This window comes from Haliotis rubra, unplaced genomic scaffold, assembly GCF_003918875.1.
Source record: "Haliotis rubra isolate DU_JTF1 unplaced genomic scaffold, ASM391887v1 Scf710, whole genome shotgun sequence".
Classification (NCBI taxonomy): domain Eukaryota; kingdom Metazoa; phylum Mollusca; class Gastropoda; order Lepetellida; family Haliotidae; genus Haliotis; species Haliotis rubra.
In genome coordinates, this window is record NW_025767425.1 from 1,721 (window position 1) to 27,501 (window position 25,781).

General features: G+C 41.5%; 2 long non-coding RNA genes across 2 annotated transcripts; one reads left to right on the forward strand and one right to left on the reverse strand.

Moving 5' to 3' along the window:
- Positions 1 to 2,475: 2,475 nt before the first annotated feature.
- On the forward strand, positions 2,476 to 3,209 carry LOC124259153. The gene is made up of 3 exons (XR_006893763.1): positions 2,476 to 2,558; positions 2,771 to 2,842; positions 2,900 to 3,209. It is a non-coding gene; the product is annotated as an uncharacterized LOC124259153 (long non-coding RNA).
- Positions 3,210 to 8,097: 4,888 nt separating this feature from the next.
- Positions 8,098 to 9,130, reverse strand: LOC124259155. The gene is made up of 2 exons (XR_006893764.1): positions 9,000 to 9,130; positions 8,098 to 8,347 (listed from the first exon to the last, which is right to left on the reverse strand). It is a non-coding gene; the product is annotated as an uncharacterized LOC124259155 (long non-coding RNA).
- Positions 9,131 to 25,781: the final 16,651 nt, after the last annotated feature.

The window sequence follows — 25,781 nt, forward strand, 5'->3', positions numbered from 1 at the left end:
GATGCACCTTCTTAACGTTGCAGTGGTTGTAGTCTTGGGTAAAGTCTTCTTCCTAAGCTTTGTAACAATCAACTGTACTAGTATTGCTGAGTTTCTAAAGTGGCTTTGCAATTACGCTGCCAACATTAGGATTAGCATAGTTTGTACATTGGTGCCAACGTTTATCAGGGTTGGAGAAAAGGAATGTTCTCTGTAGGAATCCTGTCACTTATGACCACTTATGCATCATTTGATTTCTTTCCATTCTTCACAGTCTTCCTTGGGTCCGCCCTTGCTGGCCATGGTGGTGGTGGTGGCGGCGGCCATGGAGGCGGAGGCCATGGAGGTGGAGGCCATGGAGGTGGAGGCCATGGAGGTGTGGAGGCCATGGTGGTGGTGGTGCTGTGGTGGTGGTGGAGGTGGTGGTCACGGAGGCGGAGGACACGGAGGTGGCGGCCATGGAGGTGGTCATGGAGGTGGTGGTCATGGAGGTGGAGGCCATGGAGGTGGTGGTCATGGAGGCGGACACCACGGGTAAAACATCCGAGGATCATCATATTGCCATCAGATGCTGGACATTTGATATCGTATTGGTCGATTCCACTCACTGTGATGTATCCACCCAATCTGTATATTCCTCATTGAATACAAATAAAGCTTTGAGTTATATTGTAATGCTATCTTTGTTTATATTTTCCTCCAGTACAATCAGATTCAAGACTAGAAAGTAAGAAAGGAAACTATCTGATAACACTGTCCTGCATACTATAATCACACTGGAATCATTGCCCACAAAGGTCAGGAGCATCGAAGATGCAAGTACTCTTATAAACACGTTGAAGCAAGCAAGTAGACTATTTCTGTCCCAAAATGTAGAAAGTCCCATTTGAAGTCAGACTATCATAATTGATTCAAAAGGTCCAAATAGTTTATAGTTACAGCCATGTGCATCTCCCGATACAACAAATTACATGTGTCTCAATGCACCCATGAAATGACGTTTACGTTAAGGGTTTATACACATCTCCAGTAATACAATGATTCGTTCTCAAGACAGCCAACTTCAAAACGATTGCAGTTGGTTTATTGTTTTGGGGGTTTGTTTGTTTGTTTGTTTCAAGAGTCCAGAGAAATATAAATGTTGAGGAAGCAGATTTCCTCTCAGATGGCCTCAGACAGTAGTTACGCACCCCCCCCGTTTTACCATGGCCCGACAGATAAATAGGAGAATATAATCCCCTATTTGAATGGAGTTTTGAGCGAGTAACATATATTTCTGAGTAACGTTTGACAGCTTTAATACAAGATTCGACATTGTACTTTGATAATAACATATGTTATTACCAAATGTGTATTGATATTTACTCCAGCTTCTCAGTATTTGAGTCCCAGATGAAAGGCGAAGGGTTCTATACACAGATACACACAGACGCACACAAGCACACACAAGCAGACATAGACGGAAACACACTTGCACACGCACACACAAGCACGCACGCACGCACGCACGTGCGCGCACTCTAACACTTGCATTAACACATCCTGACTGGAGTTAGCTCCTTTCCAAAGGAATAGTTGCAGGGTTGACGTGATGTATTCCACGCCTTTAATTCTTACGAGTCAGAAAACTAGAGTGTGGGCCGTTACAGAGCATAAATCCTCACCCTTCTTCCTGCTGTATTTTGGGACCCCTACATCTATTGAGGACGTCCCAGCCAACCAATGCTCTCTTTACTTCCGGGTCAGTATCACGACAGAATATACATAGCATCAGTTCTTGAGAAACTCAGATGGATTTCTTTTCCATGTAATCAGTTGCCCTAATTGTAAGTGTTGCCCCATTTGAACCGTAATTTATGATTTGCTAGAACTAGAACAAAGAAGTTGCTCCCCCAAGTAAATAATGGGACTTTGAAATCACGAAAGGTAGGAATTCAAGTTTTGAAATTATAACTCAAGCTAGAAAAACAACAAGACTTCACATCAACTTTCATTATGAATAAGTAGCTTGCCATGGAGTTTGCTTTAAAAGACATATTTGACATACGTTGATCAAGTTTCTTGACTCATAGTAATGGTAGCTTACTCTAATTACTACCTGCACTCAACGAAATACTGCAGGCAGACATTTACTCCTCATTTCATGACTTTCTCTCCATTCGTATTTTTCACCAGCCGTCTGTAGCTGTAATTGCATTCCATGAACCATCAAATCTATCATGCTTTTCGGCAGTGAGCTTAGCCACGGGATGCCAGGTTAGGTCACAAATGCACAGATGTCTTTTTCTATTTATGAAGGAAGATATGCATCATATAGAGAGGCAGGTGAGATCATCCCATGTGTTATTACATAATATGATTCATCCTTCACGCTCTAAGAGTGTAAAAAGTCGTCTTGGAATTTAATTTTCGCAAAATCTTCCAATGTGGGCATTTATATTCAACATCCTGATTTCCTGTACAATAGGTATATAAGCTGTAGTCAATCACAAAAGCGACATTCAAATCGTTTATTCTCTCCTGGATAAACGTAGCTGGCAAGATGCACCTTCTTAACGTTGCAGTGGTTGTAGTCTTGGGTAAGTCTTCTTCCTAAGCTTTGTAACAATCAACTGTACTAGTATTGCTGAGTTTCTAAAGTGGCTTTGCAATTACGCTGCCAACATTAGGATTAGCATAGTTTGTACATTGGTGCCAACGTTTATCAGGGTTGGAAAAGGAATGTTCTCTGTAGGAATCCTGTCACTTATGACCACTTATGCATCATTTGATTTCTTTCCATTCTTCACAGTCTTCCTTGGGTCCGCCCTTGCTGGCCATGGTGGTGGTGGTGGCGGCGGCCATGGAGGCGGAGGCCATGGAGGTGGTGGCCATGGAGGTGGAGGCGGTGGCCATGGAGGCGGAGGCGGTGGCCATGGAGGTGGAGGCCATGGTGGTGGAGGCCATGGTGGTGGTGGTGGTGGTGGTCACGGAGGTGGTGGTCACGGAGGCGGAGGACACGGAGGTGGCGGCCATGGAGGTGGTCATGGAGGTGGTGGTCATGGAGGTGGAGGCCATGGAGGTGGTGGTCATGGAGGCGGACACCACGGGTAAAACATCCGAGGATCATCATATTGCCATCAGATGCTGGACATTTGATATCGTATTGGTCGATTCCACTCACTGTGATGTATCCACCCAATCTGTATATTCCTCATTGAATACAAATAAAGCTTTGAGTTATATTGTAATGCTATCTTTGTTTATATTTTCCTCCAGTACAATCAGATTCAAGACTAGAAAGTAAGAAAGGAAACTATCTGATAACACTGTCCTGCATACTATAATCACACTGGAATCATTGCCCACAAAGGTCAGGAGCATCGAAGAGATGCAAGTACTCTTATAAACACGTTGAAGCAAGCAAGTAGACTATTTCTGTCCCAAAATGTAGAAAGTCCCAGTCAGACTATCATAATTGATTCAAAAGGTCCAAATAGTTTACATTTACAGCCATGTGCATCTCCCGATACAACAAATTACATGTGTCTCCCTATTTGAATGGAGTTTTGATTCAGTAACTTATGTTTCTTTGTAACCTTTGACAGCTTATTTTGATGTTAATATTTCCTCCAACTTCTCATTATTTGAGACCCAGATGGAAACCGAAGGGTTCTTTACACAGATACACACAGACACATACTGACTGACTGACTGAGTTTAGTTTTCGCCGCTTTTAGCAATATTCCAGCAATATCACGGCGGGGGACACCAGAAATGGGCTTAACACATTGTGCCCATGTGGGGAATCGAACCCGGGTCTTCAGCGTGACGAACCAACGTTTTAACCACTAGGCTACCCCACCGCCCCACAGACACATACAAGCACATAGAACCCGACATAAAACATGTAACTGATTTTGAAAAATACACTGGTCTGAGTACTGGGCTATGTGTATCGTCTGTCTCTTTACTCACGTGTAAGTTTTATTTGTCGATCTCATCTGCAGTCAGAAGGTAAATATTGTTAAAATATTTTGTTTTAAGCTGATTGTGTGCCTGTGCAAGTTAAACAAAATTAATTGAGACTGTGGAGTAGTTGTGCTCATCAAGGCAAAGGCCGTGATTCAATTTCGACGTGGGTCCGATGCCGAGTTTTTGTGAATCCCGACCGTGATATTGAAAGCAAATTGCCAAAAGCGACGCAAATTCGTACTTATTAAATTAATAGAATTATTACGACGAATGTTCCGTCCATGGCTTGACGCACTTGCGACGGCACTATGAATACATCGTGGATATACTTGCCATTCCCTTTACGTTTTTATCGGTAATGTGACCTATTTTTTTCACATAACAACAATGCAATTACGATGGCTGCATGATATTCATTAGGTCTTCAGACGAAAGTCTGGAAGACCTACTGTGTTTACCCGAATTAGTATTCTTCTTCTTATTATTATTATTTGTACGTTTTTTGTGACAGCTCTCCTGACCTAACCGCTGGGTCGATTTTCATGAAACTTTCAGGGATGATAGCCTGTGTGTCGAAATCTTTACACCTGAATAACTCAAAAACTATAAGAGATAAATGTACCAACTTTTCCCTCAATGTAGACAACACCATTCCCCGTCGATTCAGCACATACCGAAAGTTGGCCGGCAGGTCAAATTTTCCGCAATTTTGAACAAATCTGAATTTTTTGCCGATTTTCACGATTTGACGGTGCCTGTGTTTGAAAATCTTCTTCTCCAGAACGGCATATAGTACAATCGTGTTCGATACGCCGTTGGAAAGCCGATACTCTGGACTACTTAGTTTGCTCAAGGTATGTCGATATCTTGAATGGTTTTGGAGCTATCGCCCTTGGAAGTCGGTGAATTTTCTAAGACGCATTTTCATAGGGTTAAAGAAAAGGTCACAACTCTGCGAAAAATCAATGGATTCCATTTTCCTAAATACCAACCTGTAGATAATTGAATGGGAAACAGTTTTGCTTCATATCATGGTTATGTAAAAATCAATAATTACGTCACCATTACCACACAAAGACAAGCTTCCCGATTTTGCACATTTCCGCACCTTTTGACGGTGCCTGTGTTTAACAATCTTCTGCTCCTGAACGGCAAATAGTACAATAGTGTTCTATATATCGTTTTAAAGCCCACACTCCGGACTACTTAGTTCGCTCAAGGCATGTCGATATCTTGAATAGTGTCGGAGTTATTGCCCTTGGAACGCATTTTTATAGGGTTCACAGCTCTGCGAAAACACAATGGATTTCATTTTTGAAGGTACCAAACTGTAGATAATGAAATGGGGTACACTTTTGCTTCACATTATTATTATTATGTAAAAGTCAACAGTTACCCCACAATTACGCCACAAACAGGGAGGGACATGAGGATTTTCGCATTTTGTCAGTTGTGAGATAACTAACTGACGGAAGCGACAGTGAAATCTAGCAACAATCGCCGCTTCCTGGTATTCCAGTGCCCAAAGAGCAATGCGCTTTAAGTAACAACTGGGACTCCAGCAGTTTGTTTATCAGCCTGACTGTGCCAGGATCGCGCAAACCCTTTCTGCTACCACTGCAAAGCGTGGTCCACGTGCAGATACGGGAGACGATGTGTATTTCAACAACAGATGTAATTGACAATGACAAGGAGCTGTCAAATCTGAAATGGAAAGTCATCCAATGCCCAAAGAAATAGTTGCCCTTGAATTGGCCTTTACGTTACATCGGCATTATTCCAGCCATATAGTGACGAGAACAAGTTTGCATTAATAAACATTGTACGTGCAGTCAGATATGAGTTTTACTTCAAATTTTTGAATGGGTGTTTAACAAATGCACTATATACACACATAAATCTATGGTTGTTTCCCAAATACAGTATATGCACATACGTGTATGCGTCAGATAACTAGGATCGTCGCGATTCCAGAACACTAATCGTTTGGACCGTAGACCAAAGGACAGCGGATCTACGGGCTGTTAAAGAGAGAACTATATCTTCTGTGGGAACTACTTAAAAGCTACATGACCCCCGCGACACCGGCTGCATTTCACCGGTCCGCTCTCGTGTCAAAAACGTGTTCTGCCTGCGTTTTGGACGCTTTCTAGCCCTTCAATACACTTCAAACACCCGTAACTCCGAGAGTTAAAATGGACGCTCCAGCTGACGTCCAAAGAAACGGTACAAGTAAAGGTAGCCACGGGGGGTGTATGGGGAAGTCTGAAGACCGCCAGTATTGCCCAGGAGGCAATCCTAGTTATTATTATTATTGGATATTTAATATCTGTATAATTTTGCATTTGGTGTATGTAAATGAGTGGCAAATAAATAAATATATAATATTTATTTGTTTTTTGTTGGGCAAATCCATTAAGCAGACGCAGGTGACAGCGTGTAGTTTATCCGTGCACTGGACCATAACATGTGTTGTCTTAAGCTGTAGTTCTTTTCGGATGTAGTTCTTATGTGAGGACACCAATCTGTCAAGACCTGTTGATGACGGATGTCTATAAATAATCGATTCTAGACCAGACAATCCAGTGATCAACCGGAGGAGCACCGATCTAAAGCTACGTAATTGGGATACGAAAACATGTGTCAACCAAGTCAGCGAATCTGACCACCCGATCCCGTTAGTCGCCTCTAACGACCTGCATGGGATGCTGAAGACCAATTCTAGCCCGGATCTTCCAAGGTATCTACTTCATAAAGGGAAACAAATTAAAACTGAAATATCGAGCTCTGCATAAAATCAACAGATACCTCGAATTCCTTTAAACTCTTTCCTTGCAATGTCAAAATAACAGATTTATTCTTGCAAAACAAACCTCTCTATCATGGACCTGTTCGTTGACTTAGAGTATAATCTATGGGCACTTTCAGGGTTTATAGTAGTCAGTCTCACAGTCCCTGAACCACATTAATTTCCCTACTCCCAAGCCCTCCTGCAGTGCTAAAGCCCTAAATAAAGCAAGTCTAGATTTCCTCTCTGGTCTCCCTAGGGCTCCTTTCAATATAAATTGGCTTGTTTGTTACTATCAAAATTATATATATTCAGAGACTAAGCCTTAGTCTAGGTTTATAGTACCAGCAGTGGTTAGAGCGTCCGCCCTGAGAGCGGAAGGCCTCGGGTACGATCCCCGCCGCGTCATACCAAAAGGCGTTAAAATATGGTACTTGTTGGTGCCTGTCTGGCACTCGGCATTAATGGGTACAACAAGGACTGGTCGGCTCGGAGTCAGTATACTGTGTCTGAGTGGGCTATTCATGCTTCACTGCGGCATGGAATTTCAGTGAGCTTGCACTATAAAACCAGCTTCAGTCTGGGCTAGTACAAGCAGCCGCACATACACATACACACGCATGCACGTCGTCATATGAGCGAAATATTCTCAAGCACGACGTTAAAACCAAGTTCACCTCACCTCACCTCATCAGGTGACAGGATGGAATTTTATGTCTCCATATTTTGTTGGTTTGTTGTTAAACGCCGGTCTCAGCAATATCCCAGCTATCTGAACCAGACAATCAAGTGATCAACAGCATGAGCATCGATCTGTGTAAATGGGATAAAATGACATGCGTCAACCAAGTCAGCGAGCCTGACCACCTGATCCCGTTAGTCTCCTCTTACGATAAACATCGGTTGCTGAAGACAGTGAATATTCCTGATTACCGAAAATAACCGTAAACAATGAAACAAACGAAAATCAAACTAACAAACTACCGGTCTAACATTTAAGTCCGCATGTCGTCCAAAACCCGAGTCTGCCGATGGGAAGCGACGATCAATATCCGACAATACCATATGCCTCGCACCGAGGATATCTCTTCTATTTATAAGGGAGACCATCACGTGTTGCCACCATACTTTGTAGGAAGGTTGCGCCTCTCTCTCGCACATATTAACCGTAAGTATCCAGAGTTTGTCCGTTCCCAGTGTATGCCAGCTTCATTTAGAATCTACGTGGTTCGTAGAGACACCCAGTTACTCCTGTAAAATACTGTTATGTGTTTTTATGCCCACACGTATTGTTATGTATCATCATTGAATTAATATGAAAGGGTCAGTTAAACGTCTTCCAGTAAAATCCGGACAGTATAAGCATTAAAGGAGGATATGAAAACATATTTTAATATCGCTGAAAAAATGTTCACAATGCATGTTGGAATAACAAATGAACATGTTGAGCTTTCTTTTCCTGCACTGTTATGTTGGGCCTGCACTGTTATGTTGGGTTGAAACGTTGTGCGGACCACCGGTAACTGTCATTACACAACCAAGCAACTGTGTTACGAGGTCAACATTCGTCTATAAATAGCACACTACGGGACGTGGCACGTGACACTCCTTGGCTCGGGAAGCAGGCTGTCCGGAATGAATTTTACATCAACCTAAACATACAGTCATTGGACATAAGTATTCGTCACTGTGCATAATTTCCATAGACTTACATGTTAATTTGGTGCAGCTAAAAAAATTGTATTGAATTTATTTTTCGTTTGATATTGTTCATATTTTGCTCATGTCTCATGAATCATCTCAGCAGCAAAGACATAATTTCCGTTTTATTTTCCATTCAGTATTTCAATAATGACCACACTTTGATTGATGCGTGTCATGGTTATGGCATTTGTTAACATGGCGGTCTATGGGGAAAGAATACACAATGCTGTATATATGTTGCTCATGTAACTACAATGCGGAAAATACTTGAAGGAACATTACATGGAAATTATGTATCTGTGACCAGAATGCTTTTCTAACAACCTAACACCAAATAACGAAAACTGAATTGAAGAAAATTATTACAGCTACACTAAAATAACATGCAAGTCTATGAGAATTTTGCCGACTGACGATTACTTATGTCCCATGATTGTAATTACCTAAAGGAGAATACGAACAAAAACAAAACTTTTGATATACATGTATTGTAAAGGATATTCTAAAAGTCACATTCCGTGATTAAAATTGACGAAAAAGTTTGTAAAATAGCAATAAAAACACAAAAACGTACTCGTATTTCCGCCTATCACGTGACATGACGTCATAAGTGCCTGTTGTTGATGGCTTTCTTTTTGATTTTACCTCAACTTAACAGTGTCCGTGGATTCTGAAGCAGTAAATGCTGTTCCTGGTGTCATTTCTGAAATGGATGTTAGACTGTATCAATACGATCCGATTTACATCTTGCAAAACAATCTGAAGATGATGAAGAAGAATCAAGCGAAACGGAGGCAACGCTTGAGGTCAAAATAAATATAAAAATAGACCATATCATTTAACAAGATTACTATTTGTCAGCAAAATGTCATACAGTTCCAGCAAGCAAACTCACCCCTATAAATATATGACCAGTCACTAAGAATTATTTTTAAAAAAATGTGATTACAGTTCATTTTGTGTCAAATGGGTGACTGTAGGGTGTCTGGGATTTAGAAACAAAATAATTATGCTTCAGACGAGGGAAAATAAAAATTATCTGCTTCAAAAATTACACTGGAATTATTTTGTTGAAACAAATTAGGATCCTAGTTCTCATTAATAACGTATCAAGTCTCGATACAAGATCCCAGCCTGGTCGAGCAGAGATACTATTTGCGACGCAGATAAGTTATTACCCGAAAACTGGTGAATTATAAAATACTAGTCAGGACAACGTATGTTTTCCCATTGTTTGGTAATGGAAATAGTTATGGTACTCGGTCATAGCCTTAGAATGACATCTTGTCAGCCAATGAGAATACAGGACAACTTTCACGGCACACACTACTGACAAAAAGCGAGTCTGATGCCGACGTGCGTAATTGGACAAAATGGAAAAATATGAGAGCAACAAGTACTTCATGATTTGCCGTTGTATTCGGCAATGTTTCGAGTTGACTGCATCATTTAGGGCTTCAAATCGAAAAGAACGTTATAGCGAAACATTTTCAAGCTCATTTTAAATCACTTACTGATTTTGATAATATATATCTCATGTGTACCAGTCGAAGTGCCCCAGGTACAAAATGCCCCAGCAAATTTGGTCATTCATTCTAATTTGTTTAAAATTTATTTATAATGATTGAATATATGCCGTAAATGCATAGTTTTTGTCAACTTATTATGATATTATGTTCTTCATATAAAAGTTATTAGGAAGTAATATTTCTGATAAATGTTTCATTAGTAAACTCATAACTATGTATATCCTTTTATATGAAGAACATAATATCAAAGGTGACAAAACTATGCATTTATGGCCTATATTTTTCATTTTAAATAAATTGGGGCATTTTGACTCACTACCCACTGAGGGCAATTTGACCAAATTTGCTGGTGCATTTTGTAGCGGGGCAATTCGACTGGCAATCGGACTTGATTTAATTTATGTTAAAAATACCACTGACAGTAAGTTGTTACAGGGAATGATGGAGTATAAATGAATCTCGTGGGTACTTTATCCTTCTTCAGCCTAGCTCGGGGATTTCCATACTCCATGCGTGCATGTCTCTTTCATATGCGTCCGACTCGGAATGATCGGCGCATTTCTCCTGCCGAAATCTGTCATTTCACTTGGAAAACGGAAGAAATGGTGGTTCTTTCCCATGTTCGATGATGCCGTGCATCCCCAGGCAACGCAATACACCATCGTACAATTTAAAAGAACGACAGAAACAACACGATTTGGACTACTGTAGCGCTTGGTCTTTGGCAATATGGCGGACTCCAGGCCCATTTGACGTCACGAGCGGAAAGGTAGATTTACAGAAACTGTTTTCGCGATTAAAACATAATTATACATAATTTTTAATTGAAAATTTGGGAATATGTTTCTTATGACTTTATCTTTCACCAAGCGAATTATTGCAATTCACTCGTATTCTCCTTTAAGCTGCGTAGAGGCATTTTGTGATGCCCCAGATGCCACACACACTTGTTTCTGAAATTTACATTGAACAATAACTCCGGTTAAATTGAAAAGGAGCCCCAGGTGGGAGATTCCGAATCTGGGGAGAATCTAGACTTGCTTACTTTGGCACGCACATCGAAATGGTGCACAACAGCACGACACGATTCTCCGACACGAAGGCGCATCGAAATTACACAAACAGCATGACTTGATACTCCAAAACGACGGTATGTGCATCGAAACCAAACGAATCAGTAGGACACGATATGCGGACTCGCGATCGATGGCACATGGCACGTAACACTATGGCACATCGAAATTGCATGTGACAGTCCGACACGATACACTGTTACGCGTTACGGAGTGACATCATCCTTCGACACGACGGCGTATGGAAACGGTACTTAGCAGCATGATCGATACTTCGACACGATGGCACATCAAAATTGCAGGTAACAGTTCGCCCCATACATGGAAATAATACGTAAAAGCGCGACACGTAACACTACCACACGATGTCGCATCGAAATGACACGTAACACTACCAGACACGATGTCGCATCGAAATGACACGTAACACTACGACACATGATGTCGCATCGAAATGACACGTATCACTACAAGATGTCTCATCATGACACGTAACACTACCACACGATGCGCCGAAATGACACGTAACACTACCACACGATGTGGCATCGAAATGACACGTAACACTACCACACGATGCGCCGAAATGACACGTAACACTACCACACGATGTCGCATCGAAATGACACGTAACACTACGACACGATGTCGCATCGAAATGACACGTAACACTACGACACGCGATGTCGCATCGAAAGAACACGTAACACTAACGCGATGTCGCATCGAAATGACACGTAACACTACGACACACGATGTCGCATCGAAATGACACGTAACACTACCACACACGATGTCGCATCGAAATGACACGTAACACTACGACACATGATGTCGCATCGAAATGACACGTAACATTACGACACACGATGTCGCATCGAAATGACACGTAACACTACGACACGATGTCGCATCGAAATGTCGTAGTCGCATCGAAAGAACACGTAACACTGGAAGACGTCGCATCGAAATGACACGTAACACTACGACACGATGTCGCATCGAAATGTCGTAGTCGCATCGAAAGAACACGTAACACTGCAAGATGTCGCATCGAAATGAAACGTAACACTACGACACACGATGTCGCATCGAAATGACACGTAACACTACCACACACGATGTCGCATCGAAATGACACGTAACACTACGACACATGATGTCGCATCGAAATGACACGTATCATTACGACACACGATGTCGCATCGAAATGACACGTAACACTACTACCACACACGATGTCGCATCGAAATGACACGTAACACTACGACACATGATGTCGCATCGAAATGACACGTAACACTACGACACACGATGTCGCATCGAAATGACACGTAACACTACCACACACGATGTCGCATCGAAATGACACGTAACACTACGACACGATGTCGCATCGAAATGTCGTAGTCGCATCGAAAGAACACGTAACACTGCAAGATGTCGCATCGAAATGACACGTAACACTACGACACGATGTCGCATCGAAATGTCGTAGTCGCATCGAAAGAACACGTAACACTGCAAGATGTCGCATCGAAATGACACGTAACACAACGACACGATGTCGCATCGAAATGACACGTAACACTACGACACGCAATGTCGCATCGAAATGACACGTAACACTACGACACGATGTCGCATCGAAATGTCGTAGTCGCATCGAAAGAACACGTAACACTACCACACGATGTCGCATCGAAATAACACGTAACACAACGACACGATCATGACGATGGTAACCGAAACTGCTTGTAATAGTCCGACACGATTCTCTGACACGACGGCACATCGACATGGCCAGTAACAGCACGACCCGATACTACACGACAACGACGACAACGATAAGTTTAGCTGGCTGACAACAGCAGCACGTTTCAACAATACATCACATTGTATCCTCCGCCACTGTCGTAGCGTGAAAATGTAACAATGTAACAGCTTTCAACATATATTTCCGCATTAAAATGTTGTCTTTTTATTGGAATAAATGAATAATTACTGGAAAATTAATTTCACGCTAATACTATAAATTTCACGATGGCATGTCATGCTTATAGTCTTGTTACACGCTATGCTTTCTTTTAAAAGGGATTCCAACAATTAACTAACAAATTTCTGGGCTGAGTAAAGTTGGTTGGAAAACGGGTCATGTGAACGCATTACTTGTGCATTCCTTGCACGCATTTACATGACGTGCACCATTGCTTTTGGAATAAATATACATGGACTTGTGAAGAGATCCGAGCTAGAATTAGTGTTGAGTAACCTATACTGGTTGTAAGAGGCGAGTGACGGGATTTGATGGTCAGGCTCGCTGACTTGGTTGACACATGTCATCGCATTCCAACTGCCTAGATCGATGCTCATGTTGTTGATCACTGGATTGTCTGGCTTGATTATTTAGAGACCGCCGCCATATAGCTGGAATATTGTTGATACGGCGTAAAACTAAACTCACTCACTCACTCACAGGAGTCGCGGTAAGGGCAAGAAAGGAATGTAATGATTTTGTTTATCGTCAGGTTTATTATTAGGGTTCCATTAAATACAAGGCTCGCTAAATACGATGTTTATTCCTAATGCGGGATATCAACCATCCCAAAACACACGAGTGTTGATAACCTGTATTTACATGGCTCTGACAGAACAGAGTTTAGATTGTGAATTGGACGTTATTGTTTCTTCCATCCCCCTGCCCCTTTGATCCGTTTTGGAAGACCGCAAAACTACCGCTATATGTGATAAATCTTTAGCAATATTAATATCCGTCAAAAGATACGCCTTTAGTGAGTAGTCCGTAGCTGACGATGCCACAAGCTCACAGACTCTAAAGAAACCAAAAATGCAAGCACATATGCACTTTGAAGAGCGATGCTTCATACGTTGAGCAGTTGCAGGTGATCTCAAGCCCGTTTTCATATTGCATTGTCTGTACTATTTGTCTAATTTTAAAAGTTACTTGCCACTTTTAATTCTCAAACTGTGATAATCTATTTATTTTACTTTCCTTTGTAGTCAGTTTTTAAAAAATAATTTAACTGTGTTTATTGTTAATTCATAATATTTTAAGTCACAATATGGCTGAAATATTGCCGATGTGACTATCTTAACTCACTCACTCATACGTTGAGGCACAAACAGCTGGGAACGATTTGTAAATAACAGTCAACAAATTAAATGTAATTGGAAGCCTGATGTCAGCATTCTCTTTCTGTCTGCTGAAACTGATCAACGTTTTCTGAATTAGAAAATATGATGTCATTTCATGCTTACCAGGGCGGTGGGGTAGCCCATTGGTTAAAGTATTCGCTCGTCACGCCGAAGACCCGGTTCGATTCCCCACATGGGTACAATGTGTGAAGCCCATTTCTGGTGTCCCCCGCCGTGATATTGCTGGAATATTGCTAAAAGCGGCGTAAAACTAAACTCACTCACTCATGCATACCACATGACTTTTGCCGTGTTCCTTAGGCCAATGTATACGACCGTGCCGTGTGAGAAGATTTTCCTGTTGATGAGAGATGGGCGATGGAATGCATAAGGAGCAGGCCAAATAAAGAGATACGAAAATTAATAAATGATTTTTATACCAGCCTCGTACAGATTCCAAGTATTAGTAGCTTGGGAGGACGGACGGTCGAGGTTGCCCCTCGGTCATCAGATCTGCCAAAATGTCCTAAGGTATGGGTGTCGGTGTCGGGTCAGCCAGCGGCGCTGCTTTCTTGAACCTGCTGGACCACTGAATTCTCGTGAATCAGCTATAACATTGTGTAGGAATATGAGATGCTTTGAATAGGATATTATGCTGTAAACAGAGAAGTATCAGGCGCCTGAGCAATGATATAACTCGCGGTATTTTCGTTGTTTGTTTATTGATGATCGCTACCACACAAATAAACAACCCTCTTCTTTGCGAAAGGCGCCCAAAGAGCATTACTACCATTTACTATTGGAAACAGCTCCAGCAGAGTGACATCCTCAGACCATCTATTTTGCACTCATTCTGTCGGCCACCTGCCGTTCCCCCACCGCCCCTTAAAACAGGCTCCGAAACCATGGTTACCTGACGCATCAGTAAACAACATTACATCTGTAGCCGTATGCATATGTCGGGCGTAAATTCTAGTCCGGGCGTAAGTAAAATGTGCGCCCGGGCGTAACGTTAAGCCAGTATGCATATCTTAGACGTCGCTAAAGTTACGCCAGGCGTAGCTTTCTATATTTACGCCACCTACCCAGCAGGCGTAAGCCAGGCGTAGCCCTGTAATGGCAGCAGTCGTATACCGATATCGCAGACAACAGTTCTACAGAAACCGTATATTTTTGAGAAAGGTCAAACCCTTTAGAAATATACGACGACCTTGATTTGTACAGAAGATTTAGATTCAGAACTGACATTTTCAAGATAGTGGATGCAATCAGAGGTGATAATGATTATGGCTCCTACCCCAGTTCCACCCTTACCCCGGAAATGCAAGTACTTGTAGCCTTACGGTTTTATGCTACGGGATCATTTCAAAATGTAGTTGGGTATACTATCAATGGGTTATGGCCCGGGAAAGCGAAATCTGGATTAAACCTCCTCATTTAGGTGTTGCTTTCGCGGGAACGGTCAAGCTACAGTGAACACTGAATTTAGCGATCCCGGGACATGTGCATGCGGCCACTGGTGTGTTTTGTGAATGTGACGTCCTGTCCCCTCCCGTGGGTCCGGTGGCCCAGTATCCTGCTTCCTTTGAGCTCCGATTGCCTGGTTTCTGGTAGCCCCTGTCCTACTAGCCTTAGGCCCTTTTACGAGCCGGTGGGCCAGTGCCGCTCATCGTTATGGAGGCATGGTTCCTTACAATCCAAGATCAGTGCAGGGTGATCGAGTTTTCACACTATATACATGGTGGTAGAGCGAGCGAACTGTATTTCTTTTCTAAGATGCCAAATTTAATACTTTCAAAGGTAAATTACGAGTAATCTGAGGCAGAAAACAAACAGAAAAACGTCGGTGTCAGGGCTAACAGACGCGCTATTCTATTGACATGCATCGTGACGAGGGGGCAGATGAGAATGGCGTAGTGACGTCAATAGTGTGCACCTGACGTCATGAAAAGTGTACGACAGAATAAAATTCTTCCGCAACCTCTTTATGAAACCGGTTTCGGTTTGAGACCATAAAAATGCACAAAAATACGCTATTTTGTCAATTTTATGCAGGTAAGACGTGAGTAATATCTCGTTACATACGAATTATACGAAACTCGTGACCTTCCTATGATTTCTGACCTCGCTTTTGCTCGGTCAGATACCACAGGAAGGACACACGTTTCGTATAATTCGTATGTAATGAGACCTCGTGTAGTATTCTCTATGTCTGACTGCCACGGCAAATTTGCATATTAATTTGCACTTTTTGCGCATGATATTATTCAGATGTGCTATATATGTGAGGGGCATGACAATCCATATTTATACATTAAAGTGTTGCTATCTCTCCGTCAGACTGATGACAGCACGTGGGGTCGTACAACCAATGCAAATAAAGGATAACTACGCAAATGCAAATACTTCCTCACGTTTTACGATATTTTCCTCAATGAAAGTTAAACGTTCTATCCCACATGTTTATAAGTTGTGTATGCTCGTAAAGAATAACGCAAAACATATGCATAATATAAGTTGTATGCTTCTCTCGAGGGTAGTACGGTCTGATGTAGGCCTCTTTGTAGCAGCGTCATACCGCCATGTTAACTTACAAAATATGATTTTATCTTAATTTTCACAGATCGCTACCGACTACATGACATTTAAACAAAATGGCGTCTATCTCTCGACTGGATTTTTAAAAATCAGTGAAACATATTCTGACAAGCTTAAAACTGCTATAAAATTGGTTAATTATGCTTAAGTTGAGTGTGCAAACGACTCAATGTATAAAATAGTTTAAATAAAGCAGTGAAAGTCGGTAAAATAAATGTGTACATATATAGGGAACTCAAAAACAGCTAATCGAACGGGTTTTTTTACTCCGTGCACTGCATGTGTCATATTATGACGTCATACGACCTTAGCGATACAGCTTCTGGGCGGAGAGTTTGGCGGTTACCGTGGTAGCGGGCAATATTTTTTCAATAACACAGAAACTTGTTAAAGCGTCATTGACCAATGAAATTAAAACATTTTACATGAAGGTAAGATAGGTGACTGTACAAGGTGTTACGAATCGTCACATGGCAGAGGTACTATATGCTTGTCGAATGGAATAGGAAAGCGACTGTTTGGACAATATTGACATCAGAAATTGACACTTTTAGCAAAGTACACCAGATTTTTATTCTTTACACAGGTGATGGAGGATGAAACGTAGGGATAACTGCAACATGAAGTTTAGTTGTTATGATGTGCAATGTTCAATATTGTCATTTCACATGAACAGGTTAGTGAACAACGATTTAATTTAACCTTGTAAGTAAAACTGACAATAATATTGAAAACAATAAATACATTTTATGAAATATATATGCACACCTCTGCGAAGGAATTGTCTCATCATTGAATTTGTTTATGTTGTCTTATGTACAAAACAGTTATGTATACTATCCAAAAAAAAGAAACGCATAGGCATTTTGTATTTTTTTAAATCTATTAATTACCTATTGTATGTAATTATAAATATGTAACAAAAGTGTTGGTAACATGATGTTACACAATTATGCAAGTAAAAAATCGACTTGACCTGAACAAGTTGATTTTGATGAGATTTCTTACAAGGATTAAAAAGGCATCGCCATAACGCAACAGAAATCACCTTCCAGTTGAAACTGTGCAGCAAAGAGCATGCACTGTCTGGCTATAAAAATCCATTGAAGGAATGTACGCTGGAGATTACCAATCTTCTGTTGCCAGGCGTCTGAACGTCTGAATGGTAGTCTGAGCACGATATCACGGCTTGCAGCTTGTTACAACCAAACAGGTATAACAAATGACCGTCCCCGTACAGGCCGACCTCGAGTCACCACTGCAGCCCAATATCGGTACATCCGAGTACTACATTTGCGTGATCGTACTGCCACGTGTGAGAGCACAGCAGCCAGGGTGCCTGGACTTCAGAGGATATCCGGCCAAACGGTACGGAACAGGTTGAGAGAGATTGGACTGAGAGCCAAGAGACCCGACGCCGGGACTCTGCTACGTCGTCGCCATCGCGCTCAGCGCCTCCGTTAACTAAAATTATCCCCTAAAATTATTTCCTTCTTATAAACTGATGTAAAATTAATGTACTGAACTCTATTTGTGGACGAGTTATACATGTTTGAAAATACACCATTTCCGCAACAGATTTCTGGGTTATGCGTTTCTTTTGGAATAGTATATAATGGTTGGCCAGGTGCGCGTTTGTCACAAACGTTTTACGATCCACTCTAACTGTTTCCTTTAATATAATCAGTTTTATTTTAAAAACAACAACAAACTTTTGTCATGACAGGCTATCAAACTATAACTGTTTCTACAAGAACAATATAAACCATGTCTTCCTTTGGACAAAGCTTACATCATTATTCTAATCGTTCCATACAAAATGAGCATCTTTCATTTGTATACTTATATAGCTAAATAGCCATATAATCATATATACAAAGTAACATCTTGTCCTAAAAAAATATATATTCTTGTGTTTTAAAATTTTACATTCTTTTTAATTCACGTTAAATTGCTTCCAAAGAGAGCGTGTTGTCCACACTAACATACACTGTCAAACCATCTAATTGTTTTTCTATTCTGGGCCTTTTAACATTAAAATCAATTAATTACTGTTGTACATAGTCACAGAGAAACCGAAACCTCTAACGTCATACAATTAAGTAAAATTGGTTGAGATTAAACATGATGACAATATTTCATCAAATTTATTCATTTCTGCAGTGTTTTATAAACATTGCAACAGCTTATTAGGAAATAGTTTTGCCCATGGTGTAGAATTGTGATCTTGAATAACATTTCAAAAACATTTCAATTACATTTTAAATGTTGAAACGTTTTATGACGCTACGAAAACGTTTTGACAAAACCTTCTTTGAAAAACTATTTTTTTTTGAACCTTATGAAAATCAGTATTTAAGGCTACGTAGACAGTTGATCATCGGACTAACTCGATTTACAATTTGTTCAACATGAGAAGGTGGAGCTGCCCTAAAGTCAATCTGAGCAAGCTTTACTCGATCACGCGGTCTCTATCTTCCGAATAACGGCAATAAATCTGTATATGTTGGGGTGGTTGTGAGCTCATCAGTATGGAAGAGTCTATTAAGGCCGTGGGTATTGTTCTAATGTGACTGTGTAACAATTGGCAATGTCAAACTGTGTTATTAATGGCACGTGTAACTAATGGGAGACAACCGTTGTGTTAACTGGGAAGCTAATCAACATACCAATGCCGTCTTTCTCCGACGTCGCAAAACAAACAAGCCATGACGTCAACTAAAATGATGTAACAATTTCCAGGGTTTTTGTCATTACATTTGAAGATATGGCTAGTGCCTTGTTAAAAATGGTGTAAAATTAGTCAAAATACATCTTCACAAACAGGAGAATATGTTGTAAGAACTAATATATATACTGGGAAGGGCCATCCAATGTCATAAGCGATGTCATAATTTCTCATACATTATGATACTACCAAAACGTATCCGGTTACAGTGTGGTCTTTGTATTGGAATAGTTTGGTTCACCTTCAACAAAGCATCACGATAATACAGTGTCTATATACACAGCAATATATCTCCTGGTGACCTGTATTTTGTTACCCTCTCGGGACCAGGAGTATTCTATGGAATCCTGGAAGGGACATTGTCGCGTTGTCGCATTGTCGCGTTGTCGCCCTCTCAAATACAAGCAAAATTAACTAAAACGCGACACGCGACAACGCGACATTTCGCCCATTTGTCGCATTGTCGCGATGTCGCGTGTCGCGTTTTGGTTTATTTTGCCTCACTTTACTTGTTTTTGAGAGGGCGACAATGCGACACAGCGACAATTTCCCTTCTCGGATTCCATAGTATTCGGACTCTGCGTTTAATTTCTTGAGGTATTTGGCGTTGTGGATGAAGTCCTCTCTCAGCTTAGAAATCTTATGATCGAAGGCTGACTCGACCTCTTGTCGGTTAGAATCCAACTTCTCAATTTACAATGACCTAGTGTTAAGCATAGCGGTGATATGCGCCCTTATCTTTATACCTGTGTGACCTCTCTGTCGTCATTAGTGTATAACCTTAAACACTCAAACCCAATCCATATATACCGATGTCGTTTAGATCTCAGGCAGAAGTTCTTTCCGTAAAGATGTCAAATAAAAAAGATAAAATTCCGTCGCCTAATGCTTTTATCGGTGTTGGATGAAAAGAGGAGAAATATATTGTTTCTTAACGCATAACAACATTTCGGACAACACTTTGTAGTGTCTATTTTACCTGACTTCTGTGATTGGCATCCCTAGAAGTTGGGTAAATGAAGAATGGTGACTACTTTTATGGATATACAACTTCTTTATTTTGTATAGGCGACGTTTCGACCACAGGAACCCGTTACTGCTATGTAGGTTAAACATAGACCATAGATCTACACACACGACCATGGCACGGTGAGGTCATGGATTATCGTCCATGAGGGTAAACTCCACCATACACTCACGTACACATCCACGACAGCAGCCTTCTAGCACCGTATAACAAGGAGATCGGTTCAGCCAGCTCTGATGCTGTGGGGTAGTCTAGTGGTTAAAGCGTTCGTTCGTCACGCCGAAGACCCGGGTTTGATTCCCCATATGGGTACAATGTGTGAAACGCATTTCTTGGGTCCACCCTCCGTAAGATTGCTGGACTATGCTAAAAGCGGCGTAAAAGTAAACTCACTCACTCATTCAGCCACCTCTACTGATCTGACCCTTTGAGTGTACCCCGTGGGACTCAGTACTCGTAGTGGGTCGTTCTTCTGACAATTGCTCTTCAATGTACTTCATCGGATGGCCGTCGAGGACCAAAATCTTAATGACTGCTCAGTCAGGAGCTTAGGGCTATTTTCAGGGCATTTGGTTCAGATTCTTCCAAAAGCACCAAATTTGGCACAGAGGTAGCTTAAGGCATACTAATTCGATTCCAGACGGGCGCCAAGATGGCGGCCTCCTGTATGTTTCATATTGGACAAAACAAAATGGCCGCCAGCCCGATTTAAGAATAATATATTTTTCCTACGGTTGTATATGGTCATGTCACATATCAAATGAAAGATAATGAAAAGAGCTTTGCAATGATGATACATTGATTTATTGTAACCAGTGTGACAATAGTTATTACCAATATAAAATTTATAGAGCTGACCGAAAACTTCAAAATATGATACAAAACCCATCAAAATTCATACAGTACATGTACTTGGAATTTGAAGATATTTTCACTTTGGAAATTGTCAATTCAGTGTTCGGTTTTAAGAGGTATCATATTTGTGACTTAAAATGGAATTATGTAGAAATAATATTTATGTTTTAATCCCAAGATGTTTTACCTATAAAAATATCCAGTCAGTAGTGAATCAGAGTACACCAGAAATAACAATAGTATACACAGAATGTATATATTGTAACTTGCACATGACTGTCAGTGATAGATATAGTAACTATTTTACCTAGTTACTGTCAGTATGTGTGCATCCTCCTTCGCATTGGCAGAGGACTGTACATCGTACACCAGCACTGTTGCACTTACACCTTCCCACACAGCCCTTTTTGCAACCGCAGTGTAGGAGGATAGAACATGCTGCTGAAGCATCACTGAGGGTGGTCCATAGAGGTTGCCAGTTATGGCTGTCGTCTTTCTGCTAACCCCAATCACTGAAGTCAGGGATTTCCTGGTAAGCAATGGTTGCCTGCTCCCAAAAGAAACTCGTCTGCAGAATAGATCGTGTCACATGTTGAAACAACGCAGCTTGAGTAGGCGGGAGTTTTTCCAATGGCCTGCTTCCAGTAGTGAAAAGGCGATGCCTTGCTTCATTCACGCGCCCTACTCCACAACTTCTGCTGCACATCAGTACAACAAATCTTTCAATCTGTTGAATGTGTCTCGACTCAGTCATGAAGTGTTCAGGATCCTGTGTGAGAGCCACTAGTGTGTCTGTCAGGTCAGGTAGACTTGTCCAGGTTGTCCATGCAGTCTTCTTTCCACATCCAAGAATATGTGAAGTTGTGTCACAGACAGTAAGACTGTGGAAAAGGGGTAATGCCAAGGACTTTGATGTACCAAGATGAGAGTACATATCATGGATTGGGAAGTCTTTGCACTTTTTTACCAGTTCCAAATCCGATCCAGAGCTCTGTTAGGCCTAAGGTCTCAAAGACCCTTATTGCCAAAATCACAACATCGCTGTCAACAGTGCAAAAACAGGCTGATGTGTGGCCATGCTCTGCAGCATGTCGGAGATGTAGGATGATTCTTGTGTCAGCCTCGGTATGGTTGCATGGCTGTAGTGTTCCCAGGTCACACTGTCGGTTTGAAAGCACATTTTCACAGTGGGTACTCAGGAGGAGCTTTCCATCCATATCCGTTTTGGAGATCTGACTGCTGATGAATGAGAAGAATTCCCTTTTGTTCTCCTCATTCTTGAGGAAACCACTGTTCCATTCATGTTTTGGTATCAGGGTGCTGCCATCACCAACTCTTGTTCTTGAACCAATCCCAGGCCTTTAAAATTATTACTCTCGGTGTAGTTATCCCATACCGCATCAATCCGTTGGGCTCCATTCTTCATCTGGGCCTCAAGATATGGCATGACTTGAAGGGACACATAGTCAGAGAATGGTTTTGCTACTGTTGAGCGCAGCATGTGGATGACTGCTGCCATATCCAAAACCACGACTGTTGCTAGTTTTGGAGCAGTTGTACGGCCAGTTGGTGCCTTGATACAGTCCAGTATGTCTGACTTTGTTCCAAATCTCAATGACCCTCTGTCAGCTAGGCTTGGTGGTTCCTTTTGATTTTCATGCATGAAAAAGTCGGCCAAGTCTGCATCTGGGCGGGACTGCAAGGAAAGGAAGAGCTGTGTCACCAATATCATGTTTTGTTTCTGAATACCAACATCCTTAGGTTCTTTTCTCCTTGGGTCAGGTCGATTTGCAAAGGTCAGCATGTTATTTCTTTTGATTGGATCTGTTACAGGCACAGATATCTTCACCGGTCTCTCTTGGACATAATCTGCATGCAGGGCTTTGCCAGCTTCAGAGATTTGTAACAGCCTGTTCACGACGGACGGCTCCATGACAGTTTGGGTATCCAGAGCAACAAGCGTCTTTTTGAAATTTGACTTGTAAATGATGTCCTTCCTCATGATGAGCTGTTGCCTGGGGTTAAAGGTCATGTGTTGATTCAACTCCTTTACCATCCGCACACAGTCTGGTCCCGCAAGCATATAAAGGGTAAGTGCTTCAGGATTCTCATAAAGACCAGTTGCTCCACCGTGTTCCTGGAGGGACTGTTCATGGGCTTGGTCCTTGACCGTAAGACTGAACTTCTTGGATGATTTCTGAACGACATTGCCCTTCATAAATTCATCATGTATCTCAGGGTGCTAAGTTCAACCATGTCACGTACATATACTGGAAGCCAACGTGCATAGTTTGTGTGGTCCAATGCATGAAACCAACCACAAAGTTTGTCACATGATTGTACATAAAGTAGGAAGTCTCCTTCCCTCAAGGACCTCACAAAACGAGCCATGAGCAGTTCTAGTTCAGTGATAGTAGACCAGTACTTGAACTGTGGAAAACTTTGAGAACGTTGATCCCACATGTTGAAGGATACCGGTGGACCCATGACACCCTTGCAATATTCAGAGTATGCATTCTGCTTGAGGATGTTCAGCGATATGAGGGAAACCTGGTGGGCATATCTTGTGCGCTTGATGTGATGCTCATTGAGGGTTGACTTAGCTCGACCAGATGTGAGGATCTCTGCTTGAGTTAGTACCGTTGCCCACCCTGAGTCACGTAGCAGCTTCCCTATCATTAGATGCATCTTGTCTTCAATGTGCAATGCACCCATCATAGAAACAAGCTTGTCTTCTCCGTAAGCATCTGGGAACTGCCATTGGAGGAGTTTTATAATGGCATATAGTGGCTGATCTGCATCAGTACTGTGGTCTGGCCCGGGTTTAAGAACCCGCACAGACAAATCCATAGCATGTTTCATAGAAGATGCAGATGCTGCTTTATCCGAGAAGAAAGGGCATATACCAATCTCTGCTGGAGGTTTCACAGATCTGTCACTTGCAAGAGACGAGTTGTACCCTACCCAGGTGATGATGTCACCCTCTTCTACTGGACCCTTGTTCAATACCTCTGAGACGAGTGTAAGCCATGCCTGATCCTTATCCATTGAATCTTCTACAAGGAGACTTGGTCGGACTTGGTTTGTAGTAGATTTTGGAGCATAGACATCTGTCTCAGAGAGTTCTACTGGTTGTTGAATCGTATAAAAGTCCAGCAACTTTGGAGGAGTTGTGTCCATTGGATCCTGTTTTATCGGAGCATGCTTTACTCCCATATTCTCCTTTGATAGATGATTGGTCACACTGAGTGCATAGCCATGAAATTCATCTTGTGAGAAATTTCCTTGTGCTTTGCTGTCAAGATTATCCACATCATGTGTAGTGAACCATATTATATTTTTTTTTTCTAAAATGGCATTTTCTACATAAATCGATGAGAAACTATAAAAAAAACATGTTCTTAGAAACAGAAAGAGGATATATTTTGTATTTCTTCGTTTGTTTATTGACATTTTGATGTTTTTGGTCCACCCTCTAGATCTTAATTTTCATCTAACTTCTTTAATATCATTCACACAAATTGTATTTATATATCACTGTAAAGCTCTCTTTTAGTGTCTTTCATTTGATATACAACATGATTATGTACAATTTGTGACAATTTATGACTAAATTTTTCTTAAATCGGGGTGGCGGCCATTTTGTTTTTGTCCAATATGGCCGCCACAGGGGCGGCCATCTTGGCGCCCGTCAGAAATAAGCTTAGTATGTCTTAAGCTACCTCTGTGCCAAATTTGGTGCTTTTGGAAGAATCTGAACCAAAATATCCCTATGCCCCTGACTATCCATTTCTGCCGTTTCAATTGGGGTACATGTGACTGGATGTCAAGTGACCGGAAACTAGCGACATGTGCATGTCAATATTACTTCTATGCACAGGAAGCCGCACGTCACATATATGATAGAGTACATATGTGACGTGCGTGTTGATCTGTGGTCTATGTTTAGCCTACATAGCGATAACGGGTTCATGTGCTTCTATAAATTCTTCATTATCATACAGTTATTTTTATCATGCACATATCAGAAGTATTTTAGGCTCAACACTTTTTGCATACTTCTTCGGGGCGGTTGGGTAGTTGGGGTAGCCTAGTGTTTAATGCGTTCGCTCGTCAGGTCTACGACACGGGTTCGAATCCCCACATGGGTACAGTGCGTGAAGGCCATTTCTGATGTCCCCGCCTTGATATTGCTAGAATATTGCAAAAAGCGGCATAATGCTAAACTCACTCTCTACATAATTCTTCGGGCGTCTTTGAGCGTGTTATATTGTTGCAATCCTTAGTAACAATTGTTCTTGTGCAGTGATAATTATGTGCACCTAGGTCTTCAAGCACCTCTTAAACACCGTCCCAAACTACATCATGTCCCTTCATAATGAAATGAGGT